Source organism: Talpa europaea (genome assembly GCF_964194135.1).
Source record: "Talpa europaea genome assembly, chromosome: 13".
Taxonomy (NCBI): domain Eukaryota; kingdom Metazoa; phylum Chordata; class Mammalia; order Eulipotyphla; family Talpidae; genus Talpa; species Talpa europaea.
In genome coordinates, this window is record NC_140080.1 from 50,617,367 (window position 1) to 50,638,677 (window position 21,311).

Sequence of the window (21,311 nt, forward strand, 5' to 3'; positions counted from 1 at the left end):
ATTTAAATAACTGGGAATAAACCTAACAAAGGAGATGACAGATCTATACAAGGAAAACTACAAAACACTGTTGAAAGAAATAAAAGAACACACAAAGAAAAGGAAAGATATTCCCTGCTCATGGATCAGGAGAATTAACATAAAAATGACCACCCTCCCAAAAGCAATTTACAGATTCAATGCAATGCCAATAAAAATCTCAATGGCATTTTTCAAAGAAATAGAACAAAGATTGTTGAAATTCAAGTGGAACCACAAAATCCCCCGAATAGCAAATGCTCTCCTGACTAAAGTAGGAAAAATGATGGTGTTACACTCCCAGGCTTCCAACAATATTACAAAGCCATTACAACAAAAACAACATGGTAGTTGGGGGGGGGGGCGGGGGAGAGGAAGACACACAGCAAATAGAACTGAATTGAAAGCCCAGAAATAAAACCATACACATACAATCGACTAATCTATGACAAAGGATCAAAGAATATCCACCGGAAGAGAAAAGTCTCTTCAATAAATGATGTTGGGAAACTGTACTGCAACATGCAAAAGAATGGAACTAAAAAAAGAAAAAAAAGAATGAAACTAGACTACTACCTCACACCACATACAAAAACCAACTTAACATGGATAAAAGGCTTGAATGTAACACCTGACACCATAAACTACATGGAAGAAAATACTCCATATAGGCAAAAACACTCCATGACATACACTTCAGAAACATTTTTGAGGATTTTTCTCAAAAGCAAGGAAAACAAGCAGATAAACAGCTAGACTACATCAAACTAAAAAACCTCTGTTCAGCAAAAGAGACAATAATCAAAACAAACAGACATCCTACTGGAAGGGGAAAATATTTGAACAACATAGGACAGATAAGGGACTGTTATCAAAGATCTACAAAGAGCTTACACAACACAATAAAAAAAAAACAAACAACCCAATCAAAAAATGAGCAATAGAACTAAAAAGACACTTCTCCAAAGAAGAAATGCAAATGGCCAACAGGCATATGAAAAAATGTACAACATCATTTATTATCAGGAAAATGCAAATCAAAATCACAATGAGATACAACTTCACTCCGGAGAGAATGTCCCACATTAAAAAAAAAAAAAAAAAAAAACCCACAGAAACAACAAATGTTAGAGAGGATGTGGAGATGAAGGAACCCTCTTACATTGCTGGTGGGAATGTATGTAAACTGGTCCAGCCACTATGGAAAGCTGTGTGCATATTCCTCTGAACACTAAAAATGGATCTACCATATGATCCAGATTCCACTCATGGGAAGCTACCCAAAGGACACAAACACTAATTTGAAAGGAAACTTGCACTCTGATGTTTATTGCAGCACTATTTAGAATAACCAAGATATGGAAACAATCCAAAAGCCCCAAAACAGACAAATGGATCAAAAAGATGTGGCATATTTACACAATGGAATATTACTCAGTGATCAAAAAAGACAAACTTATGCCATTTGCTGCAACATGGGTGAAGCTAGAGAGGACTACACTAGCCAAAATAAGTCCAAAGGAAAAAGATAAATGTCAAATGGTCTCACTCATATGTGGAAGATAGAGAAACCAAACAAAAGGTGAAGAAAAAGTCAAAACTAGCAAGCTAAACATAGATCTGATGCATACAGCAAGGGAGGGGAAGGGAGAAGAGGTCACTATAGGGAGAGAAGAACATCAGAATATGGTGATGGCCCACAGGTGATGCAGTGCCAGGAGAACTATGGGACAACAATGATGTAAGAAAAAAATAATTAATTAAAATAGGGGAAAAAACAAAAGTTGTGGTACACTTACAAACAGAATATTACTCGGTGATCAAAAATGACAAACACATGCCATATGCAGCAACAGGAATGGAACTGGAAGGGAATATGCTAGCCGAAATACTTCAGATAGAAAAAGATAAATGTCAGGTTTCTCACTAACATGTGGTATATAGAGAAATCAAACAAAAGGTCATGAAAAAGTCAAAACTAGCAAGCTGAACATAGATCTGAGGCATACAGGGGAGAGAAGGAGGGTGAAATCAAGGGAGAGAAGAACACAGGGGAATATGGCTGCAGTTCAGGGGTGATGTGTGTGGGGCAGAACAACAGGGACTACAACGATGTAAGAAAAAAAATTTTTTTATTTAAAAAAAAAAAATACAATACAGGAAACCTAAATAGAAGACGGCCCCCTCCGAAGTCAAGGGTAAGCAGGGCCCCAGAAAGAGAAGCCCCAGCCATTCCCTCTGCACCTGGAGTTTGGGTGGGCTCTGCCTGTCTCTCCAGAGGCCCCCTCCCATTTTCCCTTACCCTAACCCCAGAAACCCTCCAGTCTCAAAAGCCATATAAATTAATTCAGGGTGTTACAAAATCACTAATTCTCATTTAGCAGTCATGCTTAAGAAATACAGAGAAAGCTCACGGGTGCTCAGGCATGGAAGACATTCCTCTTTTTCATATTCAGAGCCTCAACCTCTGACTGCACTTTGTTTCCCAAGTTAGGGATGCTGCATTTCTTTGACTGGGCTACCCAGGGTCATCAGGAACGATATTTGACTAATATTTTGAAACTCAAAAGAAAAACAAACGCCCAGTGCCCCCGCGTTCCCCGGTTCCTGGTTTAGAAATCTGCTCTGCATCTCCAGAGCATCAGGCCCTGCACGTCGGGCTCAGGTGTAGTTGCAAGGGGCCCGCTTATGAATCCATTTTACATCCCTACATATCCCTGGGGTTAAGGTAAAAGTAGGCAAATTAGCCTTTCATCAGGTTAAATAAGCAGCTGGGATTTGAAGCAGGAATAAGAAAGCGTTGACAGGAGGAAGCCCTTCCACACACTGAAAGCGGGGCTCCCACCTGGGTCCGTTCATAGCCTTGTCGACTGGTATCTGCTCCTACATCTCAAAACTGCGCTACAAGAACTTACTTCCTGCCAATTAAAAGGACAAGAAAGTTCATAAGAAGGAATTTTTTCAACATTGTGATGAGCTTTTGCCTCTGACTAGTCTCAATAATTTACATGTGGAAAACTACAGGGTTTTGATTGCTCAGAGAACGGTCCAAGGGGCCCCTGATGATTGGCCTCCTGTCTCCTGCGCCTGCAGATACAACAGCAGCCATCTTGTTGGCCAAGATGTTCACAGGAATGAAACGAGGCAAGTCGTGAGTTTTGGGGTTATTATAAAAGTATTGGTGTCATTTATAACTTTAATAAATAATTACATAGTTAGTATTTATATATCTATATATAGTTTCATAAATTAAGTCATTATATTTGTATGATCTTAATATGCAGTTATACACACATACATAATCATAAATCATATAATGTAATGTTATATAGTATATAAATTATATAAATATATGTACGAATGTTTATTTATAAATTATATTAAGCTAAGTTTTTATAATTTGATTATATATTAAGTATATTGTATATATAAATGTATATCATATATTATATAAAACTGTATTTTATAATATAATTGATTATATGTTAAATATTTTATATATAATATATATGACATATATATATACACATGCACTGTACAAACACTTGTGTCAGGCAGCATGCTAAATACTAACATGCTCAATAGCCTATCATCATCCCCATTGTCTGGATGACGACGCTGAGGTAAGCAGGAGATCCAGAGCACCCAGACTCTGCCTGACCCCCTTGCAGTAAGACAGGCTGATGTGGGAGCTGCTCCTCCCAGTTTGTGGCTGGGTGTGGCCCCCACCCACACCTGGGGTTCTTGATCTACCTGGATGAACCCACAGTTCACCACCACCTCTTCCCTAGGCCTCCACCGTAAGTGGTGGAGTGTTTGCCTCCTGCTAACCAGTTTAGACGAAAGGTAGTCTTTCACACTCGCCAAAGTGTGCCTCTGATGGACCGAGGACTTCATGGTCCCCAATCTACACCCAGCTGAGTCCTCCCCCTTTATCCTTTCCCAAACCATAGAACACATAACCACCTTCCTTCCACCGAGCTAAATCCTACTGGTCCTTTCAGACCACGTTCAATCTAGTTCCTGCTGAGTCTTACAAAGCTGCCCCAGCACACACAGCTCTTTCTTCAGAGCCCCTGCTCGCCTCAGTCAGCCCTGCCCAACTTGATTTCCCTCACAACTGTGCCCTGAATGTTAACTTCCTTGCTCCAGACTGACTTTCAATTCCTATTAGGTAAAGAGTGTATCATGTCGTTTCTGTTGTCTCAATCTCTAGATCTATTGTGGAGCACAGTTGAAGCTCAACAGATTCTGATGGGTTGATTGACTTGATTGATGGGTTCCATAAAGCAGTTGTACCACCAGAAAGATGAAAAACAACCGGTGGCATTTGATAATGACACCAGGAAGTCTGGTTATTTGGAACTTCAGAAGTTTCATAAGCTTTCAACATGCTTCTGTACTAAACAATCTAATTAGTTTTCTCTTAAAATCATCCGAGCATCCATTCTGGGGACTTGTCAGGGGAGCAGTCACCTGATTATTAGCCAATGACAGCAGTGACCTGAGGCTCCAGGCAGAAGGCACAGACAGTGGCCTGCAGTTTCACTGCCTGTATACCCTCCAGCCACAGGTGAGCTGGGAGAGTGTGCTTCCTAATTCATGTTCCAACCACTGATAATGTTATAACTTCCATGTATGTGCATGACCTGCCTCTGGGGGAGGGCAGCACTAATGCTCAGCTTCCTTGTTCTCTCAGTTAACAAACTAAAAATATTCCTTTGTGCTAGTTCAAACTACTGGAGTAACAAAAAGAAAGTGGACAACATCAAATTGAAAAGTTTCTGCACAGCAATGGAAATCATCAACAAAATGAAAAGGCACCTCATCCTTGTATAGTATAGTACAATGTATAGTATGAGAAAAAATATTTATAAATAACATAACTGATAAGGGATTAATATCCAAAATTTATAAAGAACTCATAACTCAATAGCAAACAATGGAGCAACTCAATTAGAACATAGTCAGAAAAACTGAATAGATGTTTTCCCAGAGAAGACCTGTAAATGACCAATATGTCCATGAAAAGGCACTCAAAGTCACTAATCATCGGGGAAATGCAAATCAAAACCACAATCAGCTGTCACCTCACACCTGTTGGAATGACTATTGTCGAAAAGATGAGATAAGCGTTGGCAAGGATGTGAAGAAAATGGAACCCTTGTACTCTGTTGATGGAAATATAAATTGGTGCAGCCACTACGGAAAACAGTTTGGAGTTCCTCAAAAAAAAAAAAAAATATATATATATATATATATATATCCAGCAATTTCACTTCTGGCTGTTTATCCAAAGGAAATGCAAAAATAATCTCCATGAGCTATATGTATGCCCATGTTCACTGCAGTACTATTCACAGTAACCAAGTAATGGAGACAAACTGAATGTCCCTCAACAGATACATACACACACACACACACACACTAGAATATATATCAGCTACAAGAAAGGATATCCTGACATTTGTGACAAGAATGGGACTTGAGGGAATTATGCTAAATGAAATAAATCAGACAGGGAACGATAAATGCTACACAGTATCATGGTATACGAGAAATCTATAAAGCCAAACTCATAAAAGCATGACCAAAATGGTGGTTGCCAGGGGCTAGGGATGGGAAAAATTGGGAAATGTGGGTCAAAGAATACAAACTTCCAGTTTTAAGATGAAAAAGTTCATATAACAATGTTAATAGTTAATAACATGGCATTATATAATTGAAATTATATTGCATAATTTTTAGTAGGGATGTCACCTAAGATTAGATCTTAAATGTTCTCACTGCAAACCCAAAGAAATAAGTATTAACAGAGCTCATTTTACAGATGATGAAACAGGCTTACAGAGCCAAGAATATTGTTCATGGTCTCACCTAAGCCCCACTACCCCCAATGCCTTGCCCAGGATGTTATATGTCAGCGTGGGAGAATTGCTATGCAAAGGCACACAAGTAAGCATAATATCTAAGCATGGGAAACAATAAAGTCTGACTAATGCAGAAATTTTCCATTGAGGAATAAAACTGTGCAGCCAGTGGGTTGCTTAACTACAGAGAGCCTTAGAAAACAGAAAGAGAAAATGGATGTGTTATCCTAGTAATGTGAATGAACTTTTTCAAACTATTATGAAGTAACATAATAAAAGTGAAATTTCAAAATATTCACTTTTCAATAAATGTTGACTGAATTAAATTCTGTGTCACAAGAGCAGGACAGTTTAAAATTTCTAACATCTCAACATTTTGAATTTTAAAACTTGGAACTAACAGTGAAAAATAAATGGGATGCATCAAGAAATGACTGTCTTCTAGCTTTGGAGAGCTGGCTGCAATACATCTCAGTTGTCACCCACACCACCGCCAGTCCTCACACACACTCTCGCAGGCAAGACTTCCCTACAGTCAACAGTCTTCCCTGTGTGAGACTGAGGAGAGTTAAGTCTTGAATGGCAGTTCTTACAAAGAATCAGCAATTCTGTAGTGAAAGAGACAGAAACCGATATTGGTTATCATTATTAATATGTACCAAAGCGATGGTATTACATCTTAATAATTTCTTTCTATTCCTATCCAAAAACTTTTATTCAGCTATTAAAATGTCAATATCAAAAAAAAAGTCAATATCTACTGATATGTTCCCATTAGTTTTATCCATAGGAAAAGTAAAATAATGAATTTTACTCATAAACTTTCTGTGAAGGAATCATTCATATGTTGCTGTAATAAAATCTCTTTAGGGCCTCCCCGGTGGCGTAGCAGGTTGAGCACAGTGCTGTGAAGCTGTCCGCAGCCTTTGCAGTTCGGGTTCGATTCCCAGTGGCCAGAGAGAAACCCACATAGCACAGCAGACCTCTCCTATCGTGCCCACTGCTCCCCTCAGCAGTATGTTTCGGTAATTCTGCCTGTTCCGTTCCTACTCTGTCTCTGGTGAATTCTCTCGCCCTCCCACAACTTTGGCCTGTACCCCAGTTCTTGTATAAATAAACAAATAAATCTTTTTTTAAAAGATGCATTTTAATAAATAAATAAATAAAATCTCTTTAATCAATGTTTTTTTTAAGATTTATTTATTTATTTATGCAAGAACTGGGGTACAAGCCAGATTTGCGGGAGGGTGAGAGGATTCACCAGAGATAGAGCGGGAACAGAACAAGCAGATTGACGAAATACACTGCTGAGGGGAGCAGTGGGCGAGACTGGAGAGGTCTGCAGCGACATGTGGGACCCTCGCCCACCAGCCAGGATGGAACTGGCGCTGCAGAGGCTGCAGACAGCTTCACTGACCTGCGCTCAACCGCCTGCGCCACCAGGGGAGGCCCAAAGTTCATTATTTTTTAAAACAGTAGAATTCTACATATTAATATTCTACAGTTATGTTCATAAGTGATTAAGCTATTACTTTACCCTTTTGCATTATCTTTATCATATTATGTTAGGACATGTCTCAATCTTGATGTTCATTAGAATCATTCAGGAAGGGGACTCCCCTGGTGTCACAGGCGGTTGAGCACAGGGCTGCGAAGCTTCCCACAGCCTCTGCAGCGCCTGTTCAATCCCCAGCCACCGGCGAGGGTCCCACATGGCACACAGACCTCTCCTGCCATACCCGCTGCTCCCCTCAGCAGTGTATTTCATCAGTCTGCCTGTTCTGTTCCCTGCTCTGGATCTGGTAAATTCTCTCACCCTCCTGCGCTTCTGACTGTACCCAGTGCTTGTATAAATAAAAATAAAAATAAATAATAAAAACTTAAAAAAAAAAAGAATCACTCAGGAAGTTTCTCTAAAATGCTGATGTCCAGGTCCAAAGCCAGACCAGTTGACAGTTGAACCATAACCCTTGGGTATGGGATTCAAGTAGCAATTTTTAGAACTCTCTGGTGATTTTTACTGTGCAAAATAAACTAAGGCTATATTGACTCATATTCTCTTTGTAAGGTGATAAAATGATTCTAGAGCTTAAATTATTTAACTCCCCTCTCTACCCTCCCCACCTCATATACAATGTTTGGCATTAAAGTAAGCAAACATGTGTATCATGGGATAAAAAGAAAAGAGAAAACCAACAGAAGAAAATTTATCCTTTAGATTCCAGATACTTGAGATATAAGATATGGGATATAAAATAGCTATCATTAATAATGCAAAGTGATAAAAGATAAAAATTTAAATTTTGTCAGAGAATAAGAAACTATTTTAAAAAGGAAATTCCAGAACTGAAAAAAAAGCACTGACCAAAATTAACAGCCCAGTATAAAAGTGCAACCACAGATTAGACATAGCTGAAGAGACAAATAGGAAAGTGGAAGGTAGAGCAGAAGAAAATATCCAGGAATAAATGATAGAAAGTTAATGAAAGTAAAACACAAAAAAGAAGGTAAGATACTTAGGGAATATTATGATTAAAAGAAGTATAACATAAGTAATTGAAAATTCATTAGGAGAGAAGAAATAACTTGGGAAGAAGTTGTATTACATGGATGGAACTGGAAGGGATCATGCTCAGTGAAATAAGCCAGAAAGAAAAAGAAAAATACCAGATGGCCTCACTCATAGCAGGAATTTAGAAAACCTAAATAAGGGACCAGGAAAAAGACTAATTATAATAAAGTAAAAATCAAAATCAACAAGCAACTATAAACCAGAGACACACTACAGGGGAGGAGGATGGAGTAGGATCAAAACAAGGGGGACCAGGAATCATATGGGGACTATAACCAAGATGAAAATGCATACATTGTGCAAAAATGAAAAATGATGTAAAAATATATAAAATTTTAAAATGCTCAAAAAATAAAAATGAATTTAATTAAGAGTTTTGAAAAAAAAATAAAAAGAAGAAGAAATAGCAGTGGAAATTTTTTTCAAAACTGATGAAAAATGTCAAGTCAAGTTAAGATATCATTCAATCCCCAGACAGAATGAACAGCAATAAAAAAAGGAAAATCCCACACCTCATTGCATCAATTTAAAGCTGCTAAGGGGCCTCCCTGGTGGCACAAGGGGTTCAGACTCAACCTAGGAAGCAATCCACAGCCACTGCAGCACAAGTTCGATCCCCAGCCAGGGAGCTACCCACATGGCGCAGCAGACCTCTCCTGACTCACCCACTGCTACCCTTAGCAGTGTATTTCAGTCAGTCTGCCTGTTTTGCTCCCCTCTCAGTCTCTGGTGAATCCTCTCATGCCCACACCTCTGGCCTGTACCCCCATTCTTGTATCCATAAATAAATAAATCTTTTTTTAAAAAAAATAAAGCGTCAAAAAGCAAAAATAATAAGAATGCCTTAAAGAAGCCTGAGTAAAATAGACAAAATTACTCTATGCCATAAATAAACTGATGACTCACTTATAGAAACAGTGGAAGCCAAAAGCAATGGAAAAAATATTTTTAAAGAAATGAAAGAAGAAAACCTGCAAACTTAGAATTACGCATTTATTAAAAATATCCTTTGAGAATGTAGGTGAAAAGAGACAGCATGTGAGATAAATTTCTTAAAACAAAGAACTGTGGCAAAGCATCAGACTGCTTCAGAATACTTTTCAACAACAGCAACAACATCTTGTGGTAAGCAGTAGGTTCTGCTAGTGGGCAAGCAGGTTTTCCAGTTCTCTCTCTGCCTGGTTTTGGAAATAGGAATGGATACCTTGGTGAATTATGAGGAGTGAGGAGGGTGAAGAGTTATGAGGTATGGAGACAAAAAAAAATAGATTTCTTGAAAATGTGGGCACATGAGAGCTGAAGAGTTTTAACAAGTAAAATAAAAGAAGCACAATTATGTTTATATTAATAAAATGTCATATATAAATATGAAATACAGAAAATTTGACCACAACTCACTTAAGTAAATTAGGAGTGCTTTGTTTTGTTTTGTGTACACCATGTGAACTCATGTAGTAGGCCAATAGGTATTAGTTCTGTCAGGGAGAATTCTGTGTTTCTCTTAGTCCTTACTTCATGGTATTAAATGACGACTGGCAGTAAAGACAACCAAATTCACATTTCAATCAAGGGGAAAAAAATTGAGGAAGCAAAAACAAGAAAGTAAAATGTCCCAGAAATTTCCAGCAATCTTTCATTTACTTCCCATTGTTCAGAACAGCATCACATGACTCCCCCAACTATAAAGCCAATAAATAGAATGCTTTTAGCATCATGTAATGCTATCCTACAAGAGAACAGTGTTCTATTGGTAAAAGAAAGGGCAGGTGAACATGCGGTTGGCATGAATCAGTGCTGTTGCTCCTGCCATACCCATCACCCATGAGATGCATTATGCTAACTTTGTAATTCACTGTAATGTCTGCTTGGATTTCTAAAATACCTTTATTTTGAGCAATAAGCAGCTTCTTAAAAGTTATGTTTTTTTCTCTGAAAGTCTGTAGTGTGTATTTTGGTTGGTTTGTTTGTTTTTTACAGATGCTTCTAGGCTGAGTTTGTGGAACATGGTTTGGGCACCACAAAGATTGTTTTATTCTTTATGGTCAATAAAGAATGTTCTCTTAGAAGTCAAGAACATCATTAGAAATGGCATGTTAAGGGGTAAACATAAAACTATTTCCAAAAATCTTAAAATCAGACTTTTTTAATTGAAAATGTCCTGAAGCTTCATTCCTTCCCACTGAGGTAGGTCAAGGAAATGTATTTATACATCCTTAGGATAAACTATCTATGATGCTAATCAACTCCACCCAGCCCCTCACCCCCATACAACCTAATGAGAAGCAGACATCTCAGTGGCACGCCTCACCCTACCTTTGCTCTCCTATATAATGCAGACAGCCGCTTCTGGAGAATCTGGGTAATTCTGTTCTTCCAGTAGATGCCATGTCAGGTAAAGGGGAGGATATCCCTTTACTTATAGGAGGGAGGTACTCTACCTTACCCTCCAAATGCTGGGCATAGTACCAGATTTCCTGACCCTGATTTCCAGCTTCTGCCCATCTGCCTAGGTGTTTGTAGGGTGTGTAAACAGAAATCCAAGCTTCAATTGGAGCTTGGCCTCCGTGTGATATAGCTGTCTGAAGATCAACTTTTGATTACCCAGACATCCACCTCAAAGACATCCATCTCAAACAACACATGCCCGTTATATACTAGATGAAAAGTCATCCCTTCCCATGAAATTGTCCTCAGAAGGCCCTGGGTAACCTTATCAACCACTTGAATAAGCCCACATCTCTGTGCAGCTCCTGATGCCCATGCTTGTGTTTTAAATTCACCAAGAGTGAACCTGAGACTCGAGGCACTCCACCCTCAAACCCAACAAAAGCAGAGCCTCAGGTCTGCACTCTTTCCTTCTGTACCCCCAGCCTTGCTGAGTGCTCCCTGGGCATGTTACAAACCCCCCCAGGACTTGTGAGTAATACACCTTCCTCTTCCAAAGTCTCAGATGGTTTCTGATGATGCACATCCAGCATCATAACAAGAAACACGAAGGCCAGTCCAACCACAACCTTGGCTCTGGTGAGGGACACACCTGCGGGGTCCCCAGGGGGCAGGACCAGGTGAGAGCCTGGGTTGCCAGCCGATGTCATCTCTGCCCACAGGCTAAGACAGAAACACTTGGCCATAGAGACATTCACAGCTGATCCTGAAGTGGGCTTTGAGCAGCCCCCTTTAAAGCCCTTCCTCTGTGGTCTCCAGATTTATTGCCCTGGGCAAGAGAAGGCAGATATAAGAGGCCTGGGACACAGCTTACTTAATAGGAATGATATGAGAGCGTTCTTTAGTTTTTAAAGGAACAAAGTGGGAGAATTCAAGTCAGTTTCTCTTCCTGCCCTCCGTGACTTGATTGGCAGTGGAAGGAAGAGTGGAAGAGAAAATAGAGGGTCGGGGGTCCTGGGCCTCTCTAAAAGCCCACAGAGGAGTCTAGGCAAACTTGGAACAGCATGGAAGGCAGACCCCAGGGCTCCGTCGGATCACCGGCACTGCAAGCCAGCTTGAGCGTCTGTGGAGGCATGGCCCATCCTTGGGCAGAGTCTGAAGCCTTGGGGGAAAGGCCAATCTGTTGTTTCTGGGTGCTGCAAAGTGGACCTGCCTGCAGGTCATCAAAGCAGGGCAGAGACCCCTGTACCACCAAGTCACCTCACATACATACACTCTATCAGACTGGTGACCAAGAAAAAGAAATCGAGTGCAATTGTCCAACACAAAAGGACCGCATTTGCTGAAGGGATTTATTAGATTTATATATTGAGTTAAGGCTAAATTTCAGATGGAAAAGAACTAAAAGTGAATTCCCTTCATCTCTACCTAGTGGGGGGGGGGGGCTGGTGAGAACTATCACTCGACCTAAAGCAAAGGAATTGTATTTGCCCAGTCACTTGCCCCGGGACACAGGCCCAGCCACTCTGCACTGCGCGTGCACGGTGCCACAGCCCCGCTCCAGACGTGACCCGCACGGCACCTGCCTGTACCACCCCGGCAGAAGCACTCCCTATAGCAGCTGTAACAAGTTACCACCAAGATGGTGCTGACACCAACATAAATGTACTGTCTCAACAGTCTGTAGGTCAGAAACGGTTCTCCTTGGCTTAAAACCAATGTGTCAGACAGGCAGTGTCCCTGCTGGAGACACTAAAGCGGAATGTGCATCTTTGTCTCTTTAGATTCTAGACGCCACCGCATTCCTCAGCTCACAGCCTCTTCTCCATCTTCAAAATCAGAAGCCTCAGGAACTCCCTGGTGGCTCAGGGGGTTAAGCACTGCCCTGTGAAGCAATCCACAGTTTCTGCGGCATGGGTTCGATCCCCAGCCAACCAGGGAGAAACCCACATGGCGAGGCAGACCTCTCCTGTCTCACCCGCTGCTCCCCTCAGCAGTGTATTTCAGTCAGTCTGCCTGTTCTGCTCCCCACTCTATCTCTGGTGAATCCTCTTACCCCCCTCATCTCTGGCCTGTACCCCAGCTCTTATATTCATAAATAAATCTTAAAAAAAAAAAAATCAGCAGCCTCAGATGGAAGCCTTTTCATGCCTCCACATCTTGCTGTCCTGCCCCTTCCAAATATAGGGACCCTTGTGACTACTTGTGACCCACTTGTTAATCCAGATGCTCTCCCCCTCTTAAAGCCAACTGGTTATCAGCCTGCCAATTCCACCTGCTACTTGAGTTCTCTCTTGCCCTGTACCATACACAGCATATCCCAGTTCTGGGGACTACCAAGTGGACGTCTTTGGGGGCCACTACTCTGCTTACCACACCAGACAAACCTGTTTTCTCCTCTCTGCAGGCTTGTTGGGTGGGTCACATCAGCTAACACATGTAAACTTATCATCACAGAGGATGTGGGTGATGCCACCCTCCATTTAGGCCTGGTCTGATGCCTGGGCTTACCTGGGCACACACCCCTTCCTCATGCCCTTGACTATCACCCTGCCCTGCAGTGGGTGACCGCTTCACTAGTTGTGACTCAGACACTCAAAAATGATGATTCTCAGATCACCAAGGCAGTGTGTCCTATCCTTGCACATATGTTCTCACTCCAGCTTCACTTCCACCATTTTGGCTCTCTGAGGAGCACCAGAGCCACAGACAAAAACAAATGCAAAAAGGAAGCCAAGAAGAAAATGGCTGATCCATTCTCTAAGAAATATTGGTATGTTGTGAAAGTACCAGCAATGTCAATATAATATTGGAAAAACACTAGTCACAGGAACTCAAGGAACCAAAATTGCATCTGATGGCCTCAAGCGTTATGTTTTTGAGGTGAGTCTTGCTAATCTGCAAAATAATGAAGTTGCACTGAGAAAATTCAGGCTAATTACTGAGAATGTTCAGGGTAAACACTGACTAACATTCATGGCATCCATCTTACCTGCCGCAAAATGAGCCCCATGATGAAAACATTGCAGACCCTGACTGAAGCCCTTGTCGATGTCAAGACTAGCAGTGGTTACTTGTTTCATCTCTTCTGTGCAGGTTTACTAAAAAAGGCAACAGTCAGATTCAGGAGACCTCCTGTGCTCAGCACCCACAGATGCTCCAAATCCGGAAGAAGATGATGAAAATCACCACCAGAGAGCTGCAGGTGACTTGAAAGAGGGGGTCAATTAATTGATTCCAGTCAGCATTGGAGAAGACACAGAAAAGGCATGCCAATCTACTTACCTGCTCCATGATGTCATTGTCAGAAAAGTAAAAATGCTGAAGAAGTCCAAGTTTGAACCAGGAAAACTATGCCATGTTTTTTTAATTTAAAAAAATGATGATTCTTAGAGCCTCCCCTGGTGGCACAGCGGTTGAGAGCTGGGCTGCAAAGCTGCCCGCAGCATCTGCAGGACCAGTTCGATCCCCGGCTGCCGGTAAGGGTCCCACATGGCGCGCAGACCTCTCCTGCCGCCCGCTGCTCCCCTCAGCAGTGTACTTCGGTCCTTCTGCCTGTTCTGCTCCCCACTCTGGCTCTGGTGGATTCTCTCACCCTCCCGCGCTTCTGACTGTACCCAGTGCTTGTATAAATAAATAAATCTTAAAAAAAAAAATGATGATTCTTAGCAAAGTGAACCATCTTTCCAGTCTTTCCAGGCCTAGCTCATAGCTAGAATGGTATAGTGAAATAGTCATTCCAAACAGGCATGCATAAAACCAGACAAATGTACGAAGCCTGCTCCAAAGCAGAGAAAAGTTAAAGCTAGACTGAGTTTCGAAAGTAATAAAGCCAATGAAATTACTTTCAGAAGAGTTCCAAAACTGTCAACTCAAGACAATGACGTGCTAACATTTTAATAATAAAAAGTTTGGGACTATTTGATTTTTTTAAATTTCTGTTATTTCTTTAAGCCCTTATTCAAGCTTTGCTCTTTCCTCCTGGGGCTTCCATTTGAACATTGGTAGAGAGGATAGGCCATTGGCAAGTTAACCTGGGGGCAGTCAGTGGGGGAGAGAACATACATGGAACCCAGAATTTAACCATTTCAATCATTGGATCAAAAAGTTAATTCAACATTTGAGTGAAGCACCAGATACAAACACACAATGCCTCATGTGATTATAAGGCATTGTAAAAAAAATTAATGTTTGCAACAAAGGAAATCACACAGATGAAAGTAATGAAATTAAAGGTATAATTCTATATCTTTTCATCAAAGATACTACAAGGGTTACCCACATTATTCCTATCATTATCCCAATTTTATAGTGGAAAAACAAACTTTGTATCAACTACCTCTTCTAAAGAAGAGGGGGGGTTATACATCTCCTCAAAATAAAGATAAACACTTCTTTTGGTTGGTAATTACAGTTTGAATAGAAAATATAAATAGTGTCATTTTGTTGGAGATGTGGCTTTCTTTTTTTTTTTTTTTAAGGAATTCGTGTACCAGTAAAATGGAATAAACCAGTTAGATGGGTCTTCTGTTGACTTGAAAGCCTCAACCATAAGACTACACTTCCACCTGGTGGTCAAATAGGGTATTACAACAACTTATTTTGAGAGTTACCCAGACTGAGACTTAAGTATGTGTTTTCCTTAACTTCTAGAAAAATTAAAGGGAGGGAATATGGGCATCACAGTGTTGTAGGTTAAATTAAAACAAATCTCTGAGTGCAAAATCTTAGAAAATCCAGGAGTCCAATTCCTTCTGTGAAACAAACTCCTGCACCTAAGATCTCCTTATAAATTCACTTCAGCAACTCCTGAAGCTGAGCAACACATTAGCATCTAAGGATCCTCCCTTGTTTACCTTACAATTCAGCAGTACTATTTAGTCAGAATAAAATCGCTTAGGCTTCAGAGGTTAGAAAACAAAATAGGTATTTACCTAGTGTTAGAAAGCCTAAAAGAAGACCCCAGCAAAGGTAATATTTGAAACTGCTAAATGCTTGTGATTTCCATTCCAAACACATCACAAGAGTTAAAGGACTGGGGTTGATATAGTAAGGGAATTTCATAAGAAAAAGTGATTGAGCTCAACAGCAAACATTTTATGAACAAAGAGCAGATGCCAAGCCACATCCTCCGTGTGAAGGGCTCCGAGCCTGCTGAAGCCTGAAAGCTCTGCTGTGAGGTGTTCTTAGGCCTTGCGGGCACCAGTCCCTTCCTCACGAGGACAGAGACTTGTGCTCCTAAAAGAACTGGACTAGATGATGCCTTTAAACTATATATGATTATGTAAATTTGACCCAAGTTTATCCAGACTGACGCCACATTTATCTTCATAGTCAGATTTTAGTGAAGTCACAGGTGACTTTCCTGGGATTCACTCCTTAAATACACACTGGGATGGGTCACCAGCCAGTGCCAGGCCCCTGTCCTTCATCTGCTTCCACTTCCTGTGAGAGCAGGACACACCTGGACTCCCTTCAGCTCATCCCGGCAAAACCAAATCCTCCTCCCTGGACTTGGCAGCATGCTACCCTGCCCTTCCTCAGCAGAGGCCTGAGATTACCCACAACTTCTAGATGAGTATGGTAGCCATACTTACAGGCTGAAGATAGAGGTTTGCTGATCACATACTATGAATTTTGGGGACTCTGTGAGGTTAGGAAAAGGACAGGGAGTAGGGGGAAGGTCAAATCATAGTAAGAACACATTTTACATTGTTAACCCATGTACACAATATTTGGTACTCTCCCCAAACCACTCTCCCTCCTGCTCCAAAGATTTTACTGAGCACTACTATGTACTAGTCAGTTCTAGGCACGGGGAATACAGCAGTGAACAAAATATAAAATCCTTGCATTTCATTCTGGTGCAGGGCAGGCAATGAACAAGATAAAGTCCCTCAGTATCTGAGGAAGATTGATTCTCAGACCCCCATGGATACCAAAATCTCAGGATGCTCAAGTCCCTTATACAGAAGGATGTGGTGTTCACATAGAACCTGCACATATCCTCCTGTATGCTTTAAATATTTCTACATTACTCATAATACCTAATAAGATGTTGAACTCATTGGTTTAGATTTAGTTCTTCTCCCGGCTCTTCTGCTGGAGGTGGAATCCAACCTGAAAAACTCAGTCTTCAGGTGAGTGAGGGAAAGATGGGACCCCCAAAGATGTCCACTTCCTAATGCCCAGAACCTGTGGATGTCACCTGATATGAAAGGGACTTTGCAGAGACCATGGAGTGAAGTGTCTAAGGTGGGGAAATGATCGTGAATTGTCCAGATGGTCCCAATGTCATCACAACGTCTACATATAAGGAAAGCAGGAGGGTCAAGTACAGGAGACGTGATCTCAGATGCAGAGGTCAGAGCAGCATGACTTCTAGCTGGGCCACAGCTCGAGGATCCACGTAACCTCTAGGAGCTGGGAAAGGCAGGAAACAGATTCTTCCCTGGAGTCTCCAGAAGGAACATAGCTTTGCTGATACTTTCAGCCTAATGAGACTGATTTTAGACTTCAAAATCCCAGACCTAGAATAAATATGTGTCATTTTTAGACACTAAATGTGTGGTGATTTTTTTTACCATATCAATAGGACACTAATACAGGTCCCCAAAAGGAAATCAAGATGTAATTTCAAAGAGAAGTTGTGGGGAGGATGGTTCAATAGCTGAAGGCCTCCACCCGTCTCCTGCTCTGGCCTTGCTGGACAAGCACAGCTTGTTGATCTCCTGTTCATCCTCTCCACTCTCACTACCATAGCCCAGTAAAATGAATGACTCAAGATGGGGAGTCACCGCAGATGGGAAAATGGGTGGTGTTCTTTTTGCCTGGAGAGGAAGATATTCATCTAGAGGTGGGCCCTGGAATTCCATACATTACATGGATCAGACAGACCATCACCTGTGAGAGATTTGGTTCTGTTTAAATGTCTACTTCATCTTTAAAATAGTTTCCACATTGCTGGGTTTTCTCCTTACAGAATCAGTGGAATCAAATTCTTTTTCAAAACAAGGTAACCGACACTGTTAGCGTTCTAGATAGGTTTTAAGTAAATATCTAAACAAATGAGGTAAGTGAGGACCTAGCCCACTTTTCACAATTCCTCTACCTTTTCCAATTCACAGAACGAAGCCTAGTCCAAAAAACATAGACAGAAAAAGGAATGTGCGGGTCTGAAATTATAACTTTTATGCACTCACACTTATAAACTCACATAAAGAGAAACTTCAAATTTGATCACAATACTTGATAGCTGACCTGGAAATTAGAACCATTTTTACACCAAAATGTTCCAAATACTTTCTACAAATGTTCAAAGATTTATCAAAATGAAATTAATCTGCTTTATTTGATGATACCCAATTCAACAGTGATCATTAGATTCCACATGAACAAGTCTCACTCCATTTCTCAAAGGTTTAGAGCTATAGCAACAGCATTGTCTTTTCTAGGCAAGTTGAGGGTGGAATTGCTTGATATAAGAATGTACATGCCTGGCATCTTTCAAAACTAACCCATAGTCTGGCAAGATGGCAGCAGAGTGAAGACACTGGCTGGCTCCTCCAGATATTTACAGATGAACTGCCATAAAACAAAGCCAAGACAGCCCTGAAGGAAAAGCTGAAGCCCACTGCACAAAATAGGAGCATCTGTTTGGCAGAAATGGGTAGAAAAAACTTGAGGTGAACTTGTGTAGAGTGATAATAGGGCAGTACAGCTCACAAGAGGGAAGAGTGACTGCTGCAGTGACTTGGGCATATCCAACATCAGGACTCCTAAGACCTACCACTGCGCGAGAATGGCACATATTAAAAAAACTAGCATCAACAAATGCTGGCAAGGATGTGGAGTGAAAGGAACTCCCCTGCACTGCTGGTGGGAGTGCAAACTGGTCCAACCACTATGGAAAGCTGTGTGGAGATTCTTCAACCTACTAAAGATAGAGCTTCCATATGATCCAGCAATTCCACTCCTAGGTATTTACTCAAAGGACACAGAAACATTAATTCCAAAGAGCACCTGCACCCCTATGTTTATAGCAGCACTGTTTACAATAGCTAAGCTTTGGAAACAACCCAAATGCCCCCAAAATAGATGACTGGATCAAGAAGATGTGGTACATATACACCATGGAATATTACTCAGCATTCAAAAAAGATAAACACATGCAATTTGCAGCAACATGGATGGAGCTGGAAGGGATCATGCTCAGCAAAATAAACCAGAAAGAAAAAGAAAAATACCAGATGGTCTCACTCATAACAGGAATCTAGAAAACCTAAATAAGGAACCAGGAAAAAGAATAACTATAAGAAAGAAAAAAATCAAAATCAACAAACAACTATGAACCAGAGACACACTTTGGGGGAAGCGGGGAAAGGAGGGACTGGGATCAAAATCAGGGGGTTGCAATTGTATGGGGAATATAAAAATAAATAAATTAATTTAAAAAATAAAATAAAATATGAAAAAATAAAAATATGATAAAATGGTAATGAGCACTTGTATTCAATAATCACCTTAAACATAAATGGCCTGAACTCACCAGTCAAAAGATGTCAAAACTCATCAGTCAAAAGGCTGAATAGATTTCAAATAAAAGTCCAACATACTCATGTTTATCAGAAACTCACCTTACCAACAAAGACAAGCAGAGACTTAAAGGCTGGAAGACAGACAAGCCAATGACAACCAGAAAAAAATCAGGAACAGCTGTAGATACTATCTAATAAAACAGACTTCCAATTAGGAAAGATAACAAGAAATATAGGACACTATATTATCACTAAGTTTTCAATACAACAAGAAGATATAACACTCATAAATATATATGAACCAAATGAGGGAGCACCGAGATATGTAATGCAGTATTAATAACAGAACTTAAAAGAAATTGATAACAGTGCAATAATACTAGGGGGCCTCAAAAACTCATTTACAATGGTCAGATCAACAAAACAAAGCATAAATAAGTAAACAACAGCTTTAAATGAGGTGCTAGGCAAAATAGGTCTACCAGACATCTACAGAACACACCATTCAAAAAACTGCTGAATGTCCATTTTTCAAGCACACATGGAATATTTTCAAGAATAGACCATATCTTAGGACACAAGTTAATTTTCAAGAAAACCATAAAGAAAATAATTATACCTACTACCTTCTCTGACCGTAATGCCATAATGCTAGAAATCAACAAGAAAAAAAAATCAGGAAAAAATATGGATACATGGCAGAAAAAATAAAATGATATTTAATAGCAATTGGATAAGTGAGGGAAACAAAGTAAAATTTAAAAATACGTTTGAGACAAATAAAAATAATACAAGGTATGAGTACCTATTGAATAAAGCAAGGGTTCTCTTAAGGGAAAAGACAATAGATAATACAGGCCCACATTAGAAAGCAAGAAAAATTCCAAATAGTCTGATGTCACACCCAAAGTAATCTTAAAAAGAGGAACAAACAAAATTCAACCCAGTAAAAGGAAGGAAATAATGAAATTAAGGGTGAAATAAATGAAACAGACATCAAAAAAATCAATGAAGCTAGGAGCTGGTTCTTTAAGAAGATGAACAAAATAGGGCCTCCCCTAGTGGCACAGCAGTTGAACGATGGGCTGCTAGGCTGCCCGCAGCCACTGCAGCACTGGTTAGATCTCAGGCGCCAGTGAGGGTCCCACATGGCGGTGCAGACTTCTCTCCTGCCACGCCCGCTGCTCCCCTCAGCTGTGTATTTCGTCAGTCTGCCTGTTCAGTTCCCCACTCTGGTTCTGGTGAATTCTCTCACTCTCCCGCGCTTCTGACTGTACCCAGTGCTTGTATAAATAAATAAATAAATCTTTAAAAAAAAATAGATGAACAAATTAAATAAACCTCTCATTTGGCTAATTTTTTAAAAGGAGAAAATATTAGTAAACATCCATGACCATAAAATGAGGGAGAAACAGATTCTTTAATAAGTAGGCTGGGAAAATTAGAAAGTCACACATAAAAGAATAAAGTTGGATTACTTGCTGATCCCATATGCAAAAATAAATTCCAATTGGATTAAAGATTTAGATATAAATTCTGCAACAATAAAATACATAGAAGGAAACATTGTTCATCACCCCATGATATCAACAATAACTAAAACAATTGTAATTAGCATAAGTTAAAAATAGATGATAGATAGAAGATAGATAGATATCTTTTTTAAAAAAAGTTTCTATATAGCAAAAGAAAATACAAGACTACAAAATAAAAACCTACTGAATGAGAGGAATATTCACAAAATGTGTAATTGATAAGGGGTTAGTATTCAAGATATATTAAAAACCTATATAAATCGGGCCTCCCCTGGTAGCGCAGCGGTTGAGCGCTGGGTTGTGAGGCTGCCCGCAGCCTCTGCAGCTCCAGTTCGATCCTTGGCCACTGGCGCGGGTCCCACACACACACACACACACACACACACACAAAAAA

The 21,311-nt window shown here is 40.3% G+C and overlaps 1 pseudogene across 1 annotated transcript; it reads left to right on the top strand.

Annotated features, from left to right (window-relative positions):
- Window positions 1–11,423: 11,423 nt before the first annotated feature.
- Window positions 11,424–14,220, top strand: LOC311183328 (small ribosomal subunit protein eS1-like; annotated as a pseudogene). Its single transcript has 2 exons — window positions 11,424–11,525; window positions 13,407–14,220. The product of its transcript is annotated as a small ribosomal subunit protein eS1-like (transcript).
- Window positions 14,221–21,311: the final 7,091 nt, after the last annotated feature.